At 37.9% G+C, this 19,775-nt stretch overlaps 1 long non-coding RNA gene across 7 annotated transcripts in view; it reads left to right on the top strand.

Annotated features, from left to right (window-relative positions):
- The window catches only part of LOC104116478 (uncharacterized), a 57,137-nt gene that overhangs the window by 27,159 nt on the left and 10,203 nt on the right, over nt 1-19,775 (top strand). For 4 of the 7 annotated variants that reach the window (XR_011413114.1, XR_011413113.1, XR_011413115.1 and 1 more), the window contains exons 3-4: nt 1,058-1,100; nt 2,666-3,008. This is a non-coding gene — a long non-coding RNA (uncharacterized lncRNA). Of the gene's footprint in view, nt 1-1,057; nt 1,101-2,665; nt 3,868-4,888; nt 14,566-19,775 lie in introns of those variants that run through there. The other 3 variants (XR_011413116.1, XR_011413111.1, XR_004512196.2) reach the window with 3 other exon arrangements.

Here is a 19,775-nt window from a genome sequence, read left to right as displayed (position 1 = left end):
CGTGCAAGATAGCATGGCCCCAAACAGTAGTGGGCAATTTTGTTTTCATAAGTAGTGGTCTTGCTATCAATTGCAGCCGTTTAATAAATGACTCTGCAAGGCCACGTATATCCCCATGTATACGTTCTAAAAAGGTAGGGGACTCAATGCCAACCTTCATTGGTGATGGTATAGTGATCATTTTGCCTTGATAACAAGCATCACAAGAAAATTCATCATTTGTAAGAATCTTCAGGTTCTTTAATGGATGCCCACTCGAATTTTCAATAATTCGTCTCATCATTATTGATCCAAGATGGCCCAAACGGCCATGCCAAAGTACAAAAGTATTTGAATCAGTAAATTTCTGGTTTACGATAGAGTGTGCTTCAACTGTACTAATCTTTGAATAGTATAAGCCAGAAGATAAAGTTGGTAACTTTTCTACAATGCATTTTTGGCCAGAAATATTCTTTGTAATACAAAGATATTCCACGTTCATTTCATCTATTGTCTCAACATGATATCATTTCGGCGGATATCTATAAAACTCAACAAGTTTCTTCGGGACTTGGAGGAGAATAATGCATTGTCTATAATAAGTTTTGTTCCTTTAGACAGAAATACAATAGCTCTTCCGGAGCCTTCAATCAAACTTATATTACCAGAAATTGTAGAAACATTTGCTTTTTCCTTATGCAAATAAGAAAAGGATTTCTAATCTTTGAATATGGCATGAGTTGTTCCACTATCAATTACACAAATATCTTCATGATTGGTCTTTGATCCAAACATAATTTGAGGATTATCCATATTCTTCAAAATGACATAAACAAAATAAATATGATAGTAAACATTATTATCAAAGAATAACTTTATTTATGTACAACAATTACATAACCATACTATCTACTACAAACAAAAATTAAAATATTTACATTTCTACAGATTCACTACCGATCACATGACTTGTTTCTCCTTCTAGGAGTGCAAAATAATCAGCTACATCTAAATGCATGAAGTCTAAATTATCTTCAGAAATAAAATTTGCTTCAGCATTTTTCTCTGTCTTCTTCAGGGAGGCTTGATATAGCTCAACCAGGTGCTTTGGCGTACGACATGTACGTGACCAATGCCCTTTTCCTCCACATCTATAGCATGCATTTTCTGGCTTTGCTTCTTGTACTGCTTCATGCTTTTGTTCCTTCCTTTTCCACTGCTGGTGGTGAGGAGGGTTCTTTGGTGCATTGTTATTACAACGATTAGAGTTTTCTCTCCGACCACGGCCATGACCATGACTGGGGCCACGTCCTCTTCCACGCTTAGCTTGGTGGAAGTTCGTCTCATTCACTTCAGGGAATGGACAAGAACCAGTAGGTCGGCTTTCATGATTTTTCACTAATAGCCCATTATGTTGCTCGGCTACAAGAAGATGTGAGATAAGTTCAGAATACTTTTTAAATCCCATCTCTCGATATTGCTGCTGCAGGAGCATATTCGAGGCATGAAAAGTGATAAAAGTTTTCTCCAACATATCATGATCAGTAATATTATCACCAAATAGTTTCAATTGGAAAATAATTCTGAACATAGTAGAATTATACTCACTGATAGATTTAAAATCTTGTAGCCTTAGATGAGTCCAATCATAACGTGCCTGTGGAAGAGCGACCATCTTCAGGTGGTCATATCTATCTTTCAAATTATTCCACAGTATGACTGGATCTTTAACAGTAAGATATTCCATTTTCAGGCCCTCATCAAGGTGATGGCGTAGGAATATCATTGCTTTGGCACGGTCTTGGTTTGATGCCTGATTTTTATCTTTGATGGTGTCTGCAAGACCCATTGCATAAAGATGAATTTCGGCATCAAGCACCCAAGACATGTAGCTTTTGCCCGATATATCCAGGGCTACAAACTCAGGTTTAGAAAGATTTGACATTATTTAGAAAAAAAAAGTTCGTACCTCTGATACTTTCAAAGTATTTTCTCGAGATGGTAGAGTCTCGTGCTGATAACGTGTTATAAAATAAAAACTGTAAAGTAAAGACAAGTATAGAGAGAAACTGATATATTATTCAAACTTCAAACTTATGTACTTAATGAACTGAAAACTATTCTATTTATAGAATAAAGGAAGCAGCCGCGAGACTTTTCAGGAAGCAGCTGCAAGGCTTTTCTTTAGCTGCTTGTAAGTTGTCTGCATGAGCTGCTTGCAACTTGCCTGTTTAATAAGAAGCTGCTGCAAATTATTTCATTGAGCTGCTTGCAACCTGCTTGCATCAGCTGCTTGTAGATAAACTTCAACAGAGTACTAAATGGATAATCTTCTTCAGGAAGATTATCTATAGCGGAGTAATAAATGAACATCCACAATATAATTATTTTCATAACAATATTCAAATTTTAGAAAAATCCAGTCCCTTCTTAGTTGTTGTACGACACTTACAATCCTTAATTTGAGTTTTTCCTTACAATAATTTAACTCATTTGTCTAATTTACCTTATTAAAGTATTAAACTATTTTAATTAATTTAAATCCATATCTTCTTCAAAATTCCTTTTAGAATAAATACCTAAACTCTAACAATTCACGCCAATTTTTGCTTTCATGATTCTTATAAAATTACTAATTTTCTTTATTGAAAATAAAAATAAAGAATGAGTCTTTTGCATTGCACAGTGTGCGGTCATTCCTTTCACGAGTAAATTCAATTTTAATGGCGATAGTCGGCAGATCCAATCCTCTCCCCGTCGTTCTTCTCTGTATGTGTGGGTTGGTGTGTGTTCCTGCGAGACCCAGATTTCCGACGACATGAGCACCACCAGTATGATTTCCGGACAGATTCGGCATCACTGGTGGTCACCTCCTCAACTGGACCTATCACATCCGACTTCTAGCCACCGCCGACGTGAACCAGCAAGGAGTGGCAGCAGCGGTTCAACTCCGGCCAACTTTCCGACGACCGTCATTCAAGGGTTCTTTACTGCCGATGAGTGGCAGCAGCGGCTCGACTACAATCCAGGTTCTATCTTTTTTGCCTTTAGGGATGGCAATGGGCGGTGTGGGACGGTGCCGGTTTGAGCGTCAGCGGGTTTAAGAGTTAGCGGTTACGGGGCGCGGGTTCAAATTTTAAATTAAAAAAATCACGTGGGAGCCGGTTGGGAGATTCAAGTTTTTGAACTAAATGATCTCTTCAACCCAAAATACTAAGTGGCTATACAATAAATGATTTGACTTTTGAAATTGTTAGAAGTTTTGAACGTAAACAAAACTAAAATGAACTGTCATATTCTTAACTGTTATGGAGTTTTAAAAATCTTTACTGTTTTTTTTCATCTTTTTGTATTACTCCTCATTTTTGTTTGCTGGTGGAATTCAATTTAAATTTCATATGGAAAAAATTTCTGTCTTTTATTTTCTGAATCACTTATAATTATTATCATATATAATAGCACTACTTCGTGCTATTTAATTGTTGAAATAATCTGAAGCCATATATGGCTTGAGAGACAAATAAACAGCAAACCTTCTAAGTTTGAAATATATGAATCGAAAATTTAGCTTGTAAAGGGCGATCTATTTTTCTTGTAACAATCATCTTTTAAAAGGAAAAGAGAGAATTTTTATTTTAAAAAAATTGCGGGACGGGTGAACGCAGGTGGAGTGTAGGGCGGATCAATGCGGATTTAAATCCTATGCGGGGCGGGGCAAAATTGTACGGGTTCAGACAGAACCCGCCTCGCACCGCCAAACATTCTTACTTGCCTTGCCTTGTTATATTTTGTTTATCATTTAAAGCGTTTATCTTTGTTGTACATTCCGTTTTAGGTATACTATATTAGAACTTGTTGCTTTGTTCCTAGTGTGTTATTGTTTTGTTATATTCTACTAGTAGTGCGCGATTAATATTAAAAAATATTAATTAAATTAAATTGTGATCGAGTTTGTTTGAATAAATTAGATCGTATTGTTTTAATAAATTTCAGTTGTCGTCTTATTTGTCAATGTGATATACCCAATAATAAAACTGCTATTAAATTAAAGGGACTCATTGAATAAATTTTTTGTTATATATTTTTCTTTATTCTATTATCTAGTGTTTAGTATTTTTACATTGTTAATATAAATTTTTATTAGCATATTACTTTGCTTAGTATTTTTACATTTTTATTATATTATTGTCAGTAGTATTATCTGAATTTTAATGAAAAAAATTTCTATTAAATTAAAGGGATTTATATAGTCATCGAATAACTTTTTGTTATGTATTTGTTTTATTATATTATCCAATATTTAATATAATTGCATTGTTAAATATAAAATTTTATTAACATATTACTTTGTTTAATATTCTTGTATACTATTTTCTTTTTATAATATAATAGAATATATGCATATTTTATTTTTTGAATTTTATCCTATTGTTCTTAATAGTATTATCTAAATTTTAATGAATAAAATCTCTATTAAATTAAAGAGAGTTGCATAGTCATTGGATAATTTTTTTGTTCAAAAACAATAACTAATAACTAATTATTAACTAAATAACTAAATATTAACTACTTATGTCATGTGATTTTTTTCTAGGCTGTCATGTGACTTAAGGAGAAGACTTTTTCCTCTTTTATTATAATATATAGATTTTCGATATATTCGGTTAAAACCTGTTGCTTTGTTCCTAGTGTATTCTTGTTTTGTACATTCCATTTTCGATATGTTGCTTTGTTCCTATCGTGTTCTTTATTAGTCGTTGTGCTCTAATTGTAGTTAATCTGTTTAGCTCACTTGTATTTGTTTGCTTGCTGACCTTTTTAGCATCCTTTGGGGTATTTAATCTCACATTCATTACTGTTACTATCATTCCTAGTTCATTAAATGTGTCCCTACTTCTGTGCCTTTTAGTTTCGGACCTCAAGGAGGATTTGGATGAGGCTTTTCATAGGAGGAGATTTTATGTCACGACCCCAATTTTTCTCTGTAGAATATCGTGACGGCACTCAGTCTCTAATACTAGGTAAGCCTAACACTTAATGAATTAATAGAAGAAATCAACCATCAAACGAAGAATATGAGATAAAAATCTTATACACAATTTTAATTCCCAAAACCGGTAGTACAAGTCATAAGCTCTACTGAGTTTGCTACAAAAACATCTAAATATAACTGTTTGAAAATAGAGATAAATAATGCAAGTACAATAACACAAGGTGACTCTGAGGCTTGTGAATGCAGTAGCAGGTTTACCTTGAGTCTCCAGAGCAAGATCCGTACATCTAGCTAGCGATCGATTGACTCTGAATTATCTGGATCTGCACAAAAATGTGTAGAAGTATAGTATGAGTACACTACAACGATACCTAATAAGTATCAAGACTAATCTCAGTGGAGTAGTGACGAGGGACAGTCAAGACACCTACTAAACTAGATAACCTGAACAAGTATAGGTATAGAACTAATATAGTATGATATCTCTACAGAACTACGCATAATGACAACAATAATACAGTGCTTTCAATAGGAAATAGAAGCAACAATTTGCAGTGTGATACCACAAGTAATAACACAATATCGTAAGCTGGGCATAGTTTAAATCCGGTAAAAACAAATAAAGCAAACACAAGTAGCAACTTGATAAGAATAACCGCTTTCGCACCAGGTTTATTCAATAATCCCCACGAGGTACCAAACCTCAAAACTCACACCATTCACGGGTCCCAATTCATGAACCGTAATCACTTGGCATCTTGTGCTCTCATTAAAATCGATAACTGTACGGACGACTCACGTGCCAATAGAACCAATCTCACATATAAGACAAGCAGACGGAGGACGTACAAATGATCGGTAGCATCAGTGTTCATCTTCTTAAACCAATAGGGTGATAAAGTACGTGTATGCTTGTGCAAGTGTTCTATCACAGTCCAGGCCAACGAATAAGAGTAGGGGCAATGAGCGACACATAAGAAACGATCCCCACAATTTGCACCAAGTAAAACTCACACAGGTTAGACACGCCACTACACAAATATCAACAACAACAAAGCCCCCAGGCCATCACACGTCATCACAAATCAATTCTCGACATAGCCCACCTTGTCTCGCCACATAATAAAGTAAATGCCCGCCTTGTCTCACCGCACGCGCATAATAGTATTCCACCTTGTCTCCCCACATGCGCAAACCCACATATATAGCCCACATTGCCATGCCGCATGTGCCAATATCAATAGTAACAATAGCACGGCAGAAACCTTGTGCAAACACCCGAACAAAACCTCCCAACAATAGCACGTGCCAACAACACAATATTACAATAGAATGACTTTCACAACATGTGCCCATACTACACAACATTTCATCTAAACAGAGTCAATACCACAACCACACATAGCCCTCAGCTCAACAGACTGAGTACAACAACAACAACAATATCACGAGAATACAACAAGTAAATCAACTCAAGAGCTATGGATCACAAAGAAACGGTAGAACGAGCTCACAAAGAATAAACACAATAGGGAATACTAGTCACAATAAGAATGGCTCAACAAGGGAGAAATAATATGTAACAAATTATTCTAAATAAGGATGAGGCAACTACGATAAAGGATAACTAAACTTCATTTAGGGTTGAGCAATTACGAAGAGATGCAACAAATTTAATTAAGGATAAGCAACGAAAAAGATAATCATAACCTCAAATAGGGATAGACAATTATAGAAAAGATAATAATAATTCCAATTAAAGATAAGCAATTAGGAAAGGATATCATGGCAATCAAAGAGGCAACAACTTCAGTTAAGGCACACAATAGTCAAATAGGCAATAAGGGTTAAACATGAAGCAATTAATTCCAATTAAGACACGTAGAGGTGAAATAGTAAATGAAGAACTTAACATAACAAAACAACTTCATATTTAATGAACATAAGAACCTAAGAGCCCTAAAAGGTCAACTTTCCACAATAAGCCCAAGCACGTACTCGTCACCTCACGTACACGGACTTCACATGACCCAATTAGCACCAAAGGCTTAGTTCCTAAGGGGTAGTTTCTCCCCCCCTCCCCCCCCCTCCCCCCACAAAGTTATGCAAGATACTTAGCTCAAACCACGCTCAATCAATCAATTAGTAAACCTTTTCCCTCGATTTCCAACTACGAACGACTTGAATCTAGCCAAAAACAATTCATACTATAATTATAACTATAGGAAACTAATTTAAATAATAAACTACTGATCTTAAATAAGGATTGAAAAATCGCTCCAAAAAGTCGACCCAAGCCCGCGTCTCGGAACCAGACCAAAATTATAAAAATCGAACACCCATTCGATATCGAGTTCAACCATACCAAAATTATCAATTTCTGACCTCAATTCGTCCTTCAAATCATATTTTACATTTTGAAATATTTTATAAATTTCCAACTTAATTCACTAATTAAATGATGAAAATAGTAATGGATTCATAAAATATAACAAGATTCGGGTAGAGAACACTTACCCCAATGAGTTGCTTGAAGAACCCACAAACAATCTCCCAAAATCGAGATCTAGAACTCAGAATATGTTAAAAATATCAACCCTCGACATATAAGTGCTCTGCCCAGCGCCCTTCGCATTTGCGAGCAGGAAAGTCGCACATGCGGCCTCGCATTTGCGAGCAAACGTTTGCGTCTACGAACTCAACTTACCAGGCCTAGGTCCGTATCGACAAACAATATAGCCGCACCAGCGACACCGCAGAAGCGCCAAAAGGAGCGCAGAAGCGAACCACTTCGCATGTGCGATCACTGGACCGCAAAAGCGGTCTTCGCACCTGCATGCCAGCCTCCGCAGAAGCGAGCGAGCTCCCAGGCCACTATGATCATAGATGCGACCAAGCTCACGCATAAGTGGAGCCGCACATGCGCTCCAAAACGTTGCAGGTGCGAAGCACTAGAACTAGACCTGATCACAAGCATGAAAATCATCCGAAACTAGTCTGAAACACACTCGGACCCCCGGGACCCTGATACCTCGTCCAAGCATAAAAACAAGTTCCATAACCTAATACGGACCCGCTCGAGGTCTCAAATCACATCAAACAATGTTAGAACTACGAATCACACCATGAATCGAACTTATGAAATTTCGAATATTCCAACTTCTAAAACCCATGCCGAAGCATACCAAATCAACCCGGAACGACGTCAAATTTTGCATGCAAGTACCAAATGACATAACGAAGCTAATCCAACTCTCAGAATCGCATTCCGAACTCGATATTCAACTCTTGGTCAGATCCCTCAACCTTCCAAAAACTTTAACTTTTCAATTTTCGCCGAAATGTTTCAAATTACCCTACGGGCCTCCAAATTTAAATCCGGACACACACCTAAGTCCAAAATCACCATACGAAACTATTGGAACCATAAAAATTCTATTTCGGAGTCGTCTACACATAAGTCAAATTTTGGTCAACTATTACCGCTTAAGTTTCTAAAACACGAATCCTTATTCCACATCAATCCTGAATCACCCGAAGTCCAAACTCGACTATACATGCACGTCATAACACATAATACGGAGCTGCTCGAGACCTTACGCAGCTGAACAGAGCGCTAATTCTCAAAATGATCAATCAGGTCGTTACATTTTAATGGCCACATTGGGGCGACATCTGGGGGCTACGATGACGCGCATGGCGGCTTTGGTTTTAGAGTTAGAAATGGAGGTCAAACTTCACTACTGAATTTTGCTAAGGCTTTTGATTTGGTGATAACTAACTCATGTTTCCCAAAGAAGGAGGAGCACTTGGTCACCTTTCAGAGTTCGATGGCCAGGACCCAGAATGATTATCTACTCTTCAGGAAGTCTGATAAAGGCATGTGCGCAGACTGCAAGGTCATCCTGAGTGAGAACCTCATGACTCAACATAGGCTTTTGGTTGTGGACTTGGAGATCATGAGGAAGCGGAGAAAGAGGATTGTGTTTGGTCTACCTAGGATCAAGTGGGGAGCTTTGGAGAGTCGTGGATGAGGAGGAAAAGAGGACGAATAGGGAGCGGTATAAGATATCTAAGAAGGTAACGAAGTTAGCGGTCACTGCGGCCAAGACTGCTACGTTTGAACGCTTGTACGAAGAAATTAGAGGCAAAAAAGGGGATAAGAAGTTGTACAGACTAGCCAAGGTGCGAGAAAAGAAGTCTTGTGACCTGGACCAAGTGAAGTTCCTCAAGGACGAGGAAGGCAAAGTTTTGTTGGATGAGGCACTTATTCGCCGAAGATGGCAGGCATACTTTCATAAACTCTTGAACGAAGATGAGGGTAGGAATATTGAGCTAGGTGAATTAGAACACTATGAGAGTCGTCGAGACTTTGGGAATTATAGGCGCATAAAAGTCAAGGAGGTTGAGGAGGATCATAACTATTTCTAAAAACTAGTTCGGATTTATGCCGGGACGTTCGACTACAGAAGCTATCCATCTTGTTAGGAGGTTGATGGAGCAGTATAAGAAGAGGAAGAGGGATTTACATATGGTGTTCATCGACTTAGAGAATGCTTACGATAAAGTACCGAAGGAGGTTCTGTGGAGATGTTTGGAGGCTAGAGGTGTTCCTATTGCATATATTAGGGCTATTAAGGATATGTATGATGAAGCTAAGACTCAAGTGAGGACCGTGAGAGGGGATTCGAAACATTTCCCAGTTATGATGGGGTTGCACCAGGGGTCAGCCATCAACCAATTTCTATTTGCCATGGCGATCAACGCTCTGACGCGCCACATTCAAGGGGAGATGCCGTGGTGCATGTTATTTGTATATGACATTGTACTGATTGAGGAGACACAATACAATATTAACGAGAGGTTAGAGTTTTGGAGGCAGACCCTAGAGTCTAAAAGATTTCAAGTTGAGCAGGACTAAGACGGAATACTTGGAGTGCAAGTTCAGTGGTGCGACTCAGGTAGTGGATCGACGAGGATGTTACATATCGTATTGGGGCGGGGTGGATGAAATGAAGGCTCACTTATGGTATTTTGTGTGATAAGAATGTGCTACCAAAACTTAAAGGTAAGTTCTATAGAGCGGTGGTCATATTGGCTATATTGTATGGGGCGGAGTGTTGGCTAGTCAAGAACTCCCATATTCATAAAATAAAGGTAGCTGAAATAAGGATGTTGAGATGAATATACAGGCAAACTAGGTTAAATAGAACTAGAAATGAAGTTATTCGGGAGAATGTGGGCATAGACCCTGTGGAGGACAAGATGCGAGAGGCGAGACTTAGGTGGTTCGGGCATGTGATAAGAAGAGACACATATGCTCCGGCGAGGAGGTGCGAGAGGTTGGCCCTGGAGGGCCTGAGGAGAGGTAGAGGCAGGCCAAAGAAGTATTTGGGAGAGGTTGAAAGCATTTAAATTTTATCGAATTTAAATCGATAAAGTAATGCATGTTTTAAATATTAGTCCAAATAAATTTATTGGGCTAATATAATTGGATTAGTTATATAAGTCCAACATATATGGATTAAATAAATAAGTCTTAATCTATTGGGCTAGCCCATTTAATTGGGTTAAAGTGATGAGCCCATTTCATTAAGCCCAAGATGTCATCTTCCTAGAGGCCTAATTTGGTGCCACGTGTCAAATGACATGGCGCATCAAGTCAAGCAAAAGAGCCAATAGGATTGTGCCACGTGTCAAAATGACAAGACATGCAAAAGTCAAATTAAAGGGCCAATGAAATCGCGTCATGTGTGCAAGTGACATGTTTTGGCCGATCAAATGCGGCCTTGTCACACTTCAATTTGATTGGTCGGAAAGAGTTTGTTCTTATCATAACTTTTCTCTCCCACAACTATAAACAAGGGTCTTCATAACTCAGAAAATAGACCAGAAGTGATAACAAGAAGCAAGAGGGAGCTCGTGGATCAAACGCTGCAGATTTCTCTAAATCTACAAGCATTCAAGTGTTGTAAGAGGACAAGCATTGGCAGATTTCTTGGCAGATCATCTGATACCTGATGACTGGGAGCTAACTAACGAACTGCCTGATGAGGACGCATTGGTCATTGAAGTTCAACCTCCATGGGAGATGTACTTTGATGGTGTTGCGCATCGCGGAGGAGCTGGTGCTGGCATAGTATTTGTCACATCCCAAGATGAAGTCTTGCCCTACTCATTCACCTTGACACAACTCTGTTCGAACATTGTTGCTGAGTATCAAGCATTAATACTTGGGCTTGAAATGGCTGTTGATATGAAGCAGTTCCAGTTGCAAGTCTTTGGTGACTCCCAATTGGTGATCAACTAACTTTTAGGTAGTTACGAGGTCAAGAAACCTGAACTACACCCATATCATGATTAGTAATGGGGTGGGTCGGTGACGTGACTATTCAACATGTGCTAAGGAAAACAAACAAGAAGGCTGATGCTTTAGCTGCCATAGCTTCATCGTTAACCCTACCTAATCAAGCTTAAGTTACTGTCTGCCAAAAATGGCTGAAGGTGAAAAAAATGATCTCAAGCATCTTGTCGTTGTTTCTGAAGCTGAGAAAGAAGAATGGCGATAATCCATTATCGACTACTTAAGCTATGGGATACTTCCAGAAAATCTGAGAAGAAGGACTGAAATTCATTGTCGTGCACCTCGCTTCCTTTACTACAAAGATACTTTATATAGAAGGTCGTTCGAGGGAGTGCTCTTGCGATGCTTAGGGGAATAAGAATCACTCTAAGCTCTGCAAGAGGCACATTCTGGGGTATGTGGGTCACACTAGTCTGGACCAAAGCTCCACTTTCATATAAAAAGGATGGGATATTATTGGCCAACGATGTTGAAAGATTACTTGGACTACGCTCGAAGATGCAAGGCTTTCCAATTTCATGCAAATTTTATTCATCAGCCTCCTGAAGTGTTACATCTGACTGTTGCGTCCTGGTCGTTTGACGCTTGGGGATTAGATGTTGTTGGGCCACTGCCAAAGTCCTCTGATGGGCACGTATACATCTTGGTTGCAACTGACTACTTCTCGAAATGGGCTGAAGTTGTTGCTCTTAAGGAAGTAAAGAAGGAAAATGTTGCAAGTTTCATCCGAGTAAATATTATCCATCGCTTTGGCAGACATTTACTTGGATAATAACTTGTCCAACACCAAATGAGTTTTGAAAACTTTGCACTGCATTTAAAACTTTGTCCCACATCGATATTTAGCTCTCAATAGCTGCCTTTTGATATCTATAAATATCGTACTTCATTCCATTAGTACCAATTCCAGCGCTTACAAATTGCTTTGAGTCTACTTTTGACGACTTGGAGGCATTGACGCGAAGGTAATTTCTTCCTCTTTTCTTGTGTTTTCTTTTTTTTTTTCCTACTATGTTGTCTCCTTTTTTCTTTTTAGAAGTAACTTCATCAAACTACAAAGTACTTTTAAAAGTTCGAGACGATGACCTTTAAAAGTTCGCGATGACGACCTTTAAATTTGCAACGAAGACCCATAAAAGTTCGCGAAGAAGACCTTTAAAATTTATGGAGAAGACCTAAAAAAATTTGCGCAAAGATCCTTAAAAGCTCACGGTCATGATCTTTAAAACTTTTAAGGGTCTTCGCCACAAATTTTTAAAAGTCTTCATCGCGCGCTTTTTAAAAGTCTTCATCGCGTGTTTTTAAAAGTCTTCACCGCGAACTTTTAAAGGTCTTCACTGTGAACTTTTAACGATAATGACCGCAAACTTTTAAGGGTCTTGGCCGCATATTTTTAAAAGTCTTCATCATGCGCTTTTAAAAGTCTTCATCGCGAACTTTTAAAGGTCTTCACTGTGAACTTTTAAAGATCGTGACCGTGAGCTTTTAAAAATTTTTGCGCGAATTTTTATGGGTCTTCTCCACAAAATTTAAAGGTCTTTTTCGCGAACTTTTATGGGTCTTCACCGCAAATTTAAAGGTCGTTATCGCGAACTTTTAAAGGTCATCGTCTCGAACTTTTAAAAGTACTTTATAGTTTGATGAAGTTACTTCTAAAAAGAAAAAAAGAGATAATAGAGTAAAAAAAACACAAGAAATTCGCGTCAATGCCTCAAAGTCATCAAAAGTAGACTCAAAGCAATTTGCAAGTGCTGAAATTGGTACTAATGGAATGAAGGGTGTACGGTATTTATAGATTTCAAAAGGCGGCTATTGAGAGCTAAAGATCGATGTGGGACAAAGTTTTAAAGGCATTGCAAAGTTTTCAAAACTCATTTGGTGTTGGACAAGTTATTATATAAGTAAATGTCTGCCAAAGCAGTTTGACTTCTAGTATGATTTGTTTAAAGTCAAAGTAGAATACAAAGGAGTGTCCTACATGGATTGAGAGGCTTATCTTTGGCGGTTTCATTCAGTAATATATCAATGTAAAGCAATCGATCAACGAAAGCTAATGTCAAGATTTTTATAGTAAGTTGATCACGTGAAATTCCATGGAAAGGCTCGCATTTAAATTCTAATTCTTCTTAAGTTACATTGTAACGCGAAAAGATCAAAATGAAGTAATAATTGGTGAGAAGTCAATCAAAATGAAGTAATAATTACTTTTTATATACTTTAAGTCTCGTCTTAAAAACTCGATAAATTTATACCTCGACAAGCCTTGAAGTAGGGGGCATTTGTAAGCATTTCAATTTTATCGAATTTAAATCGATAAAATAATGCGAACTTTGTTTTAAATATATTAGTCCAAATAAATTTATTGGGCTAATATAATTGGATTAGTTATATAAGTCCAACGTATATGGATTAAATAAATAAATCTTAATCCATTGGGCTAGCCCATTTAATTGGGCTAAAGTGATGAGCCCAATTCATTAAGCTCAAGATGCCATCTTCCTAGAGGTCCAGTTTGGTGCCACGTGTCAAATGATGTGGCGCGCCAAATCAAACAGAAGAGCCAATAGGATTGTGCCACGTGTCAAAATGACTAGGCATGCCAAGTCAAATCAAAGGGCCAATGAAATCGCGCCACTTGTGCAAGTGACATGTTCTGGCCAATCAAATACGGCCTTGTCACGCTTCAATTTGATTGGTCGGAAAGAGTTTGTTCTTATCATAACTCTTCATTCCCACAACTATAAATAAGGGTCTTCATAACTCAGAAAAGAGACCAGAAGTGATAACAAGAAGCAAGAGGGAGCTCGTGGATCAAATGCTGCAGATTTCTCTAAAAGCTACAAGCATTCAAGTGTTCTAAGGATTAAAAGATCAAGACGAAGATTCAAGAACAAGCTGCAAGCCCTTAGATTAAAAATACGTAAAGATCAAGATCAGGCCTCAAGCACTTGGATTATAATAAAATAAAATTCAAGATTAAGGTCGAAGATTTTTTTATTTACTGTTGAAAAGTAAAATCAGATGATTCATAGAGATCATATCAAGTCAAAATCTATGAAATTTGAACTTTCAAATTCTATATCTTGTGCCGAAACATACCAAATCAATCCGGAATGACTTCAAATTTTGCACATAAGTCATAAATGACACAACAAAGCTATTCAAATTTTCAGAATAATATTTCGATCCCGGTATCAAAAAGTCAACCCCCCGGTCAAACTTTCCAAAATTAATTTTCGGCATTTCAAGCCTAATTCAACTACGGACTTCCAAATAATTTTTCGAACACGCTCCTAAGTCCGAAATCACCAGATGGAGCTATTGGATTCATTAAAATTAAATTGCGAAGTCGTTTACTCATAAGTCAATATCCGGTCAACTATTTCAACTTAAGCTTCCAACATGAAAATTCATCCTTCCAAGCTAACTCCAAAATACCTTAAAACCAAAACCGAGAATTCACATAAGTCATAATACCTCGTAGGAAGTTATTCAAGACTTCAAATAGTTGAAAGGAGCGTAAATGCTCAAAACAACCGGTCGGGTCGTTACAATATCACATATGCAGTTCACGTGCTAATAATAAAACCATCACATTTTCCCCAGCACTTCATGCCCACGTTTCATATCTCAACTGCACGGACAATTCACGTGCCAATATCATCATTATTTACTCACGGCACCTCGTGCCCACATTTATTTTCATAATCCGCCTGCCAATAGCCACAGACTCCCAATTTCAACATAAATCAGACTATTATCAATTTACCAACAACAAGACAAATTGCATAAGGTAGAAAAATAAACACAAGGTAAATCACAACATCATATAAAAATGACAAATGCAACCACTCCACATCATCACATATCATCCCTGACAATAGCCACCCTTATCTCTCCTATAGCCACCCTTATCACTCCTATAATAGCCTCCCTTATCCCTCCGCCCTGACAATATCAATAGCCACCCTTATCCCTCCTATAGCCACCCTTATCTCTACTATAGCCACCTTTATTACTCCGCCCAGACAATATCCCAACACACATAACAATAGTGAAATGCCACCCTTATACCCACATAATATCAACAGTGGAATGTCACCCTTATATCCTCAAAATAATAACTCAACAATTTACACAGAATATTATCACGGTAACATAACAAAAATCAATTCATAACACAATTTTCCCAATGGCCACAACCAATTCCAACGGTATAACAAATCAATTAATTTCACAACAAATAGCCGAAGGCTCCACACATTGTGTATAACACCTAAAAAAAATCAACCGAGATAGAAATTATTCAGCATAGGGCAATGCCTTCATTAATCCAAATTCTCAATAATTATATAAACACCTCTTCTTAAGCTCATTTAATTAATTATTTGCAGAGAAAAAATACATAATGAAATTAAATTCCAAGAAATATCAAACCATCAAACTCACGGAATTCACATAAATATACAGGTAACATTCACATCAAATCGTCATATAAAAACAAATTCAATAAATGCAAATTGAGGTATGGAATATAGATGATTAAATAAATGTCAACAATTATCCAATTTACTACACAATATGCCCAAGACTTTAACTCAGTAAATTTTTCACATATAAGTCCGAGTACGTACTCGTCATCTCGCGTACACGGCTTTTCACATTTCACAAATGGCACATAAGACTCGATGCCTAAGGGGTAACTCCCCCACTCAATGTTAGGCAAGATACTTACCTTTTTAAAGTTATGCTGATTTTCCAAAATCGCCTTCTTGCTTGAATTGACCTCCAGACAGCTCAAGTCTATCCAAATTAATTGTACAACTTCATTAAAATTCATCAGAAATAATTCCGGATAATAATACGCTGACTTAAAATTTTATTCCAAAAAATCAACAAAAGTCAACGCGGGGCCCGCCTCTCGGAACCCAACATAATTTTCATGAAATCCGAATACCCATTCCGATACGAGTTCAAATTTCGATAACAACTCGACCTCCAAATCTTAAATTTTTGTTTTTGGAAGATTTTGCAAATATCTTGATTTCTTCCATTTAAATACGAATAAAAGGATGAATATAACCATTGATTCATGAAATATAATCACTTCAGGATATAGAACACTTATCCCACCCAAGCTTGTGAAAACTCCCTCCAGAATCGCCCAAATCTGAGCTCCAAAAATTCCAAAACGAAAATGGCAAAAATGACCAAGTTCAATCCTTATGTTTCTGCCCAGTTTCGCACCTGCAGATTGCTTCCATGCTTTTGCGTGCTCTCTTTTGCGAGAAAAATCATGCTTCTGTGAAAGTTTACTGCCCAATCGACCCTCGCATTTGCGAGAATCGCAAGTGCGAGGCAGTGTCCGCTTCTGCGCGCATGGCCGCTTCTGCGGTTGCCTTTGCGCTTCTGCGCTTGTGCTTCTACGCACCAGTTGCCACTTCTGTGGCCTTCTCATATCCTCCTCTTTAGTCTCTTCAGCGAAAATCATCTCGCTTCTGCGATGGTCGCACCTGCGCCCATAATTCCGCAGGTGCGATTCCAACATCTGCTACCATTTTCCAGCAGTTTCCTTCAAGTCCAATTTGCGTCGTTAACCTACAGAATCCACCGGAGGCCCTCGGGACCTTAACCAAATATACCAACATGTCCCAAAATACAATACAAACTTAGTTGAGGCTTCAAACCACGTCAAACAATGCCGAAATTACGAATCGCGTATGAATCGAATTATGAGTTTTCAAATCTTTCAACTTCTATATTTTGCGCCGAAATGTATCAAATAAATCCGGAATGACTTCAAATTTTACACACAAGTCATAAATGACGTAATGGGGCTATTCCAATTTCCGAAATTGAAATCCAACCTCGTTATCCAAAATTCAACCTTCGGTCTGACTTTCCAAAAATCTTCTATTTTTCAACTTTCGCCAAAATGTGTTGAATTGTCCTACGGACTTCCATATCGAATCCAAACATACGCCTAAGTACGAAATCACCATACGAAGCTATTGACATCATCAAAATTCCATTCTGGGTTCTTTTACTCAAAACTCAACTCTCTGGTCAACTCTTTCAATTTAAGCTTCTAAATAAAAATTGTTCTTTTAATTTAATTCCGAAACTTCCGAAAATCAAACTCGACCACACCCGCGGGTCATAATGCATATTACGAAGCTGATCGAGACCTTAAGTCACTGAACGAGGTGTTAATTGTTAAAACAACAAGTCGGGTCATTACATTCTTCCCATTTTAAACATACGTTCGTCCTCGAACATGCCAAGAATCTTTCTGATGACATTAAATTACTGAGTGCATTATTTCACACATACTCACGGGTGATTCTACGTCACCGTAAATTTAACAGGGGTCCGAAAATATCACCTCAGTGGAGATTATTTATTTTATTCACACTTATAAGCCTTTAGGTCAATTCTTTAACACTCATAATAAATTTTGAATTCCTGACATCAATACACGGTATTAGTCTCAATCGGCTGTAGCAATTTGTGCCTACGCACACATCATACATATGTCCATGACCACATCTCTGGTCATAATAGCTGTTTATAATTAATTTTAACAGCATCTTCAATTGATCTCATATTCACAAAAATCTCATTTCAACTTTTCGTAACACTGACAGCAACACGCGAGGCATGAATACCTCATAATTATTTACCCGAATTAACAAGTCACATTTAACGCCGCCTGGGCACCTACCTTATAGGCTAAAACACAATGTTTACAGCATGAATATGGCTAAATATATACAGAAAAATATACAAGAATTATCAAATAAGCCAAACAGGCACGACTCCCTATTTATACTATAGTATAAATTTAATTTCACAAAGGGAGAATTTAAACTCATAAAAATTTTCACCACAAGGACCTCGTCCTTATATAACTTCCACCGCGTCTTGTAGCTCGTTTAAATATTTCACACCATATATAAAAAAGAAATGCAAGGATCTCGTCCTCAACTCTGAGTCACAAGTATTTTGCACATTGTGCCAACTAAAATTTTTCAATTTCATTCTTTCTTTTTTTCAATAAATGTCGTAAACAATTTTCTCAACACATAATGAACCCTCATCCCGGTAGGGCACATAATTCATAAAAATTGAATTCAATTATTCCGAAATCACATCGAAATCCACTGTGTGAGTAATAAAAGTCACATTTGGACTTATAGCCCTCAATGGTGTACACAAATAAAAATGATAGACACGGGCTAACATCATCAACCCTCCCAATAGGGATAAACATGTAAGTAGGTCACAAAATTACGAAGCTCACCCATAAGCAGATCATAACAGGAGGACTCACCTCAATATTCAGAATCGAATCAAATTAAGGGAAAATACCCTTTTTTATAATAAATCAGGATCATACCTGTAACGACACTCTCCGGTGTAGTGGCCTCTGCCATACCATAGCAAATATATCAATGGGCAGGGTCTCCCCCTCTAGGGAGCCATCTACCTGTCTGTCCTCCACCTCTAACTAGCTGTGTACGTGGAGTAGTAACTACATTGGGGCCCATAGACTGAGTGTTCTGATGAAATCCACCTCTCTTAAGTTTGGGACAATCTCTCATGATATGCCTAGTATCATCACACTCATAACAACCCCTCAGAGGTCACGTCTGCTCGTACTGAGTCTGTGCCGGATAACTGGAATAACCACTGTAAGAATCTCGTGTCGGTGGTGCACTATAAGAACTTACTGGAGCACCCCGAGTAATCAGATGTGCGGACTGAGCTGGTCGACTTTTCGAGACTCCGCTATAATGGGTCATAACTGAAGAGTAAAATTCATTGAACCCTCCAGAGCTTCGAGACCTTTTGGTCTCCTTAGACTCTTTTTCCTCACTTAGAACACCCTCAATCCTCCTCGCAATCTTCACTACTTGTTGAAATGGAGTATCAATTTACAACTCTCGAGCCATGCATATTTTAAGATCATAATCGAGCCCCTCAATGAATCTGTGAACTCGCTCTCTAACAATAGGAACTAAGATAGGTACATGACGAGCTAATTCACTGAACCTGATAGCATATTCTGACACTGTCATAGTGCCCTGACGCAACTGTAAGGACCCGACCGGTTGTTTTGAGCTCTAGAGTTTTGTTCAGTGGTTTGAGTCCATGAGAAACTTCACTTCAGGTAGTATGACTTGTACGCGTGGTCAGAATTGAAATTTCGGAAGTTCATAGTTGATTTGAAAAGAAAATTCTCATTTCGGAAGCTTTAAGTTAAAAAATTGACTAAGATTGGATTTTTGAGTAAACGATCTCGGAATCGGGATTTGAAGGTTCTAACAGGTTCGTATGATGAATTCGGACTTGGGCGTATGTCCAGATCGGGTTTTGGATGATCCGGGAGCGTTTCGGCGCCTATTATGGAAGTTGGCATTTTGGAAGAATTTAATA

The sequence above is a fragment of the Nicotiana tomentosiformis genome, chromosome 12, assembly GCF_000390325.3.
Source record: "Nicotiana tomentosiformis chromosome 12, ASM39032v3, whole genome shotgun sequence".
Lineage (NCBI taxonomy): Eukaryota > Viridiplantae > Streptophyta > Magnoliopsida > Solanales > Solanaceae > Nicotiana > Nicotiana tomentosiformis.
The sequence above is the reverse complement of the archived record's forward strand: the minus strand, read 5'-3'. Positions and strand labels throughout refer to the sequence as shown.